The sequence below is a fragment of the Camelus ferus genome, chromosome 6, assembly GCF_009834535.1.
Source record: "Camelus ferus isolate YT-003-E chromosome 6, BCGSAC_Cfer_1.0, whole genome shotgun sequence".
Taxonomy (NCBI): Eukaryota; Metazoa; Chordata; class Mammalia; order Artiodactyla; family Camelidae; genus Camelus; species Camelus ferus.
Window position 1 is genome coordinate 40,707,947 of NC_045701.1, and position 6,000 is coordinate 40,713,946.

Sequence of the window (6,000 nt, forward strand, 5' to 3'; positions counted from 1 at the left end):
CACCCCTGAAAACTTCCTTGACTGATGAGAAGTCACCTTATCCTGGCTTTAAAAGAATGGTGTTTTTACATCCATAAGATTATCTTTAAGAAAAATGAATAGGACCATCTCCTGTGAATACTGTCATCACAGTAAGAAGTTGAATAAGTCAGAAAATTGGCTAATTTTTTCTTGAAATCATCTAGAGGAATTTGTTTTCCTTTCCTGTTTTTAACATCTATCTAATGCAAACAAGATGATACATATTTATATTTATTCTATCATGTATTTCACTGGAAAGTAGAGATAACTACAAGCTAGTATAAAAGTCAGACATCATTTTTACCATTTAGAAGGTGACTCAGAACTGCTTCTGACTCAAGATACACACTCAGAACCAGGTATAAGAATTTTAAAAGCATGGATTTGAGTCATTTAATGTTAGGGCAAAAAGTTCCACATAAACCAAGTTATTCCAGTCCAGTAATAACAACAATTTAGTGCCTCTAAATCATTAAGAGAAAATTATGTTCAACATACTATTTAACAGTCTGAGCATGTGTATACTATATGTACAATATACTCACTATACAGACACACACACATATTTTTAACCCTTTCCAGTTACGAATTTCATGGAACAGTGCATAAAATAAATATGCAGATCAATGACTTACCACAAAAAAAAAACACTACCCAGATAAAGAAAGAGAACATAGGCTGCACCCCAATGTTTCTGAGACTCATCCACATTGTTACACATACCTGTAGTTTATTCATTTTCCTTACCATGTGGTATTCTAGCATATGCATTCACCAAAATCTACCCATTCTTCTGTTGATGAACATTGGTTGTTTGCAGTTTATGCTTATGAATATTCTTGTGCATGTCTCTTGGACAAGTGAATGTATAGATAGGAGTGGAATTGTTGGGTTATAGGATGTGCATATTTTTAGCTTTAATAGATAGTCAGACTCTTCCAAAGTGGCTATGCAAATTGGTACTCCCACCAACAGCATTATGTAAGTTCTATCCTCACTATATATCCTTACTAGCACTTGGTACTGTCTGTCTTTTTAGCCATTCTGGTGAGTATATAATAACTCACAATAGCTTAAATCTGCATTTTCCTGATTGCTAATGAGGTTAAATATCCTTTTATATGTTCATTGGCCATTTAGATTTTTCTTTGGTGATACCTTCTTGACATTTAAAAGATTTTGATATTAAGTGGTTGAAATAAACAGAGCAAATTTTTTAGGTGGAATGAGGACAGAGAACAGCCATTAAAATGCTTTAATATTGCTACAGGGCTCTCTGAGCAAGGCAAGAAAAGACCAAAAGTTGCTCTGTACAATAACAGAGAGTCATTGTTTCTATGGACTGAGCTTGAGGCCAGCAAATACAGAGAAAATATTTTCTCAATAGGCTTTAGGGAAATATATCTATGTTTCAAGGTTTAATGTGTAAGTTTTGTGAAGTCTAGAGCTAGGAGGATCCTGCTGTATCATATTCCCTCCTAGGCCTGAGGAGAGAGAAGGTATTATCCTAAAAAATGGACTTCAATCCGTTTCTAGTGGTTTTTGTTAGCAGAAGAGAGTCTCATGACCAGAAAGAATATTTTCAAGAGAGACAGTAATCCTAACCAGTCCTCACTCAGAGGCAAAAAGTGAAGCTGTGGTTGGGGACAGTATGGGAGGGACAGCTAACCACTGGGTGATCATATATGGGAAATTCACAAATACAGAAAGGTTTCATTTCCCCTCCACGTCAGATTATTGAAGCTTTTGGCAAAATCGTTACTATCAAATGAGAAGAATCCCTTATTTGCCAGATATCCGTATAACAGTTAAGGATAATTAATCACACTAGAGAAACAGTAGGGTGCTATAGAAAGCAAATGCCTTTGTAAGACTGGGGTTTTAAATTTTCATGTGGCACATAAAGCCTTGAGAAACGAAGTTTCTTCATCTATCAACAGTGAGGGTAGATTCCAGGTTCGTAAGTGTTTCTATTCAAATTCAATCAAAACTTTAAGGCATACATACAATATGATCAATAATATCTAACTTATTCCAGAAAATAGAATGCTATGGAAAATTTTATTATTATTAATTTTTAAAAGTTGGCATAACCTGAGAATGAAACCTGAGGCACACAGCACAGAAAAAAAGAAAACCACAGACTAACTACATTTATGAAAACTGATGCAAAGAAATTCCAAATAAAATATTAACAATCAAATTCAGCAGTATATTAACAGAATAGCATACCCTGACTAAGAAGGGCTTCTTCTGAGACTACCCAGATGGTTCAAAGCATTAAGAGATCAATAAATAAATTTTACCACATTAAATGGTCAAAAGAGTAAAAATCCAAGATTGCTTTGAGAAAGAACAAAAGAGAATTTGATCAAATTCAATGTCTATTCCTGGCTACATTTCCATCAAAATCAAGAACAATAAGAAATCCCCACTATTGTTGCTATTATTCAAGTCTGTGCAGGAAGCGAGCTAAGAAATAGAAAAAGAAACAAGAGGTATAAGTCTTTAAAAAATAAGAGAAATTTATCACTGTGTGGATATCTAGTTATCTAGAAAATCAAGAGTCAACTAAAAAAAATATTACTACCAATAAGAGAGGTTCAGAAGGATATTTGGTCACGAGATAACATTCCTATACAGTAGCAGTAATCATTCAGGAAATAGAAGAACGATCCCATTCATAAAGAGCCCAGACTGACGGTGAAGGATACATGGGATCTCTCTGTACATTTTAAAAACAGCTTCCTGTGACTCTAGTATCATTTGAAAATAAAAAGTTTAAAATGTTACATAGCCCACAAGTGGAAGCTAAGAAAATGAACTTTTAGAGTGCATAGTATGCCAGACCTTTATTGGATCCATCAAGTATGCTCTTTCTAGTGATAAACAGGTCTTGAGAAAAACACACACAGAGATACATGGATGCACTGTCTTACCGGGAATGCCAGTTTTCAGTTCTGAACTGAACCATCATACCATCACGAACTCCCTGTTTTTCTGCCACAAACAGACCACCCTTTCTACACAACAGCAAGATCAAGGTGGTCCATGTTTTTGTCCACCCTCGCACCAAGAGTGGGACCAAGCATCCCTTATCTCTGCAACCTGAGAGATCTCTTTTCCACTTTAAGGTGTTGGGCTTCATCTTAACTTGATATTACCTTTAAAAAAAATGCTGGGCAGGGACCCAAATTAACACGAACTGGGCCCAACCCCCTCTATAAATTGTCCTAATGTCCTCCCCTCAAGGTTACAGCCCCACCCACACATTTCACCTTCGTTCCTATGCTGTTTCTGTTCTTACCCAGCGTTCATGTAGGCCTCTTGATCTAACTAACTAAAACATCCGCTCTGACACCTCTACGCTAAAGCAACAGACACACTTTGCTTCTCTAGGAAGGTCCCTGGGTCATGTGGTGGCTCAATGCTGCTCACTTCAAAAGTAAGATTCTTTGGGACTTGCTGTGTCTGGAGTATTTAGTCTCTGTCTCTCATAGGACTTAGCTTCCCCCTAAAAAAACATATTCTCTGCTCTAACAAAGTAGCAGGTTTTGTTTTAGCCTGAAAATTGCTTCTCTGTCTTTTGAATGGCTTCAGTCTTACAAATCATCTATTAGTAACAGAACTCTCTATGCATGTCCTCAAGGATAGCCTAAAATTTAATATTCTGTTACTCTGTTCTTCCTAATAATGGGGTTTCGCAATTAGGTAAGCTCCTGTGTCTTCTGAAATCCACTCCTATTGCAGGCTTGGGCCTTGTAAAGTATATTCAAATGTTAAGATTCCCAAGAGGCAATCAGCACAGAAGGTTCTCTGTAACTTGCACTTATCTGTTTTTTGCATTATCTGTGTGTACAGTTTAAAGTTTGAAGCAAAGTAGCTGATCTAATAAAAAGCAAATTTTGGACTGTAGCGTTTTTGTTTGTCTTTTAATTTTACAAACACATTCCAAATCTGTTGCAACCAGTCTGTTGAAGAACAAAAGCTCATTAGTATGTCTCAACAATCAGAGAAAACATAAATTGCAATAAGTAGGGCTAAAATTTCCAAAATAAGAAGGACCCAGGAAAGTTCTTCCATAAATTTAATTGGCCTGAATAAAAACTACTATTGCCCCCCAATTTTGTAGAAGTCAGATATAATTACATAGACCAAGACATGGTTTTGCTTGCATAACAAATACATACTAGACTAAGCACATATCTTCTCAAGAAGCACTACCTGTACCCCCACCCCTAAACACCCATAATACTGAAAACCTCTTTCTTGTTGCCCTTACTCCCTTACATAGTTCCTATAACACATTGTATCCATTTGGTTATATGTCAGTAATCCTGGGATGGGCATGGGCAGGGACTGTACCTTCCTCCTCTAATATAATGCCTGACATACACTGTAGTTCCTTTCATACAAACTTGAATGAAGGAATATGAATGAATGAATGACTGAATGAATACTAGGAAGAATCTGGACTGTGTTTTTTTGCATCTCCATTGTATGAATATAAAGAGATTTGGAATAGTTTTTCTGTTCTTGAATCATGAACAATAAATACATGTTTAAAGGTGGGATGCAAAGAAGACCAACGGAAGCCAAGAGATTTAGTCTCTGCCATTAACTCTATTCACTAAACTTCTGGTGGGAGGGGGCACTCAATTTTCTTCGTGGTAGGTTAATATATCTGTAAAATCAGAGGTTTAAATTAGATGCGTGCCACAGCACCAGATTATTCATAGATTTTGTGAGCCCCCTCATTATTCCAAAGCACAGACATGTAGATTTGTGCTTTAGAAAAACTGGTATTAACAACACAGTCTTTGTAGGAGCGATTGTTATTAATTATAGTACGGTATTTTGCCTTTTTACATGACATTGTCCTTGTGCATTAGTGGAACAGCACTTTTGTAAACACCTCTGTTACAGCACTTGTCACTCTGTATTGTAATTATTTGCTTTCTTAATGGTTTCTCTCATTAGACAGCTAGCTAGCCTCTCAAGGACAGATACCAGAGCTGCTATGTTTAATGTATCACTGTATAGCTACCTCTAGCACATTGCTGATACACAGTGGGCCTCAAAAATATTTTTTGAAGAATGAATTAATTTTTAATATTTTAAGTCCGCCTTGAACTAGTTCAAACATAAGGTTTCACATATTTATAAAAGAGATCTATTTTTGAATTTAGGAGTATTCATGGGTATTTTAAACTCCTTTGTATTCCTCTGTGGCTTGTGCCATTATTGTTATTTAAATTTTTAAATTTCATTTTAAATATAAGACAGCATATTAACCAGGATCTGATTCATGTATCAAGTGGGTAGATCACAGAATTTAATTACCTATAAACTGTTTGTCAGAAGTGCTGTGAATTTTAATATCTGCCAAGGCTTTTACCATGCTGGGATGAAAGACATTCAAGAGTAATGCATCATTATCAACAGTGCAACCACGATCTGCACGCACGAATTTGAAAGTACATCTAAAGTACCATTTCAGATTTTGTAAGAAGGTGTGTAAATGTGCCATATCACAGCTTCCACCGAAATTAGAAATAACTTCGATTTTTACTAATGCTTTCTACAGTCAATTATTTCTAGAGGAAATACCTTAGCTTTGTTAATAGAACTTAATCTTCAGCTACATTTTAGGAGGGTTTTTGTTTTGATTTATTGCTGTGGTGGTTGTTAATACAATTAGCTCCCAAATTACTTTATCTCCGAAGCATGCCTATATTTCATGGTAAAACCACTCCATTCTCCCTTAGTTCCCATGATCCAATCCATAAAAGTCCCTTTTTTTCTTTTAAATATTACTCAAATTAGTCTAATTTTCCTTCTATTACCATCCAAATGCAAACCAGTCATCTCCTACCTAAAATAGCTCCATGGCCTCTTAATCTACCTGCATTTATTCTTCCTTCTCTCTAGGCTACAGATAGTTGTTGTTTTTTTTGGTTTTGGTTTTTGGGTTTTTTT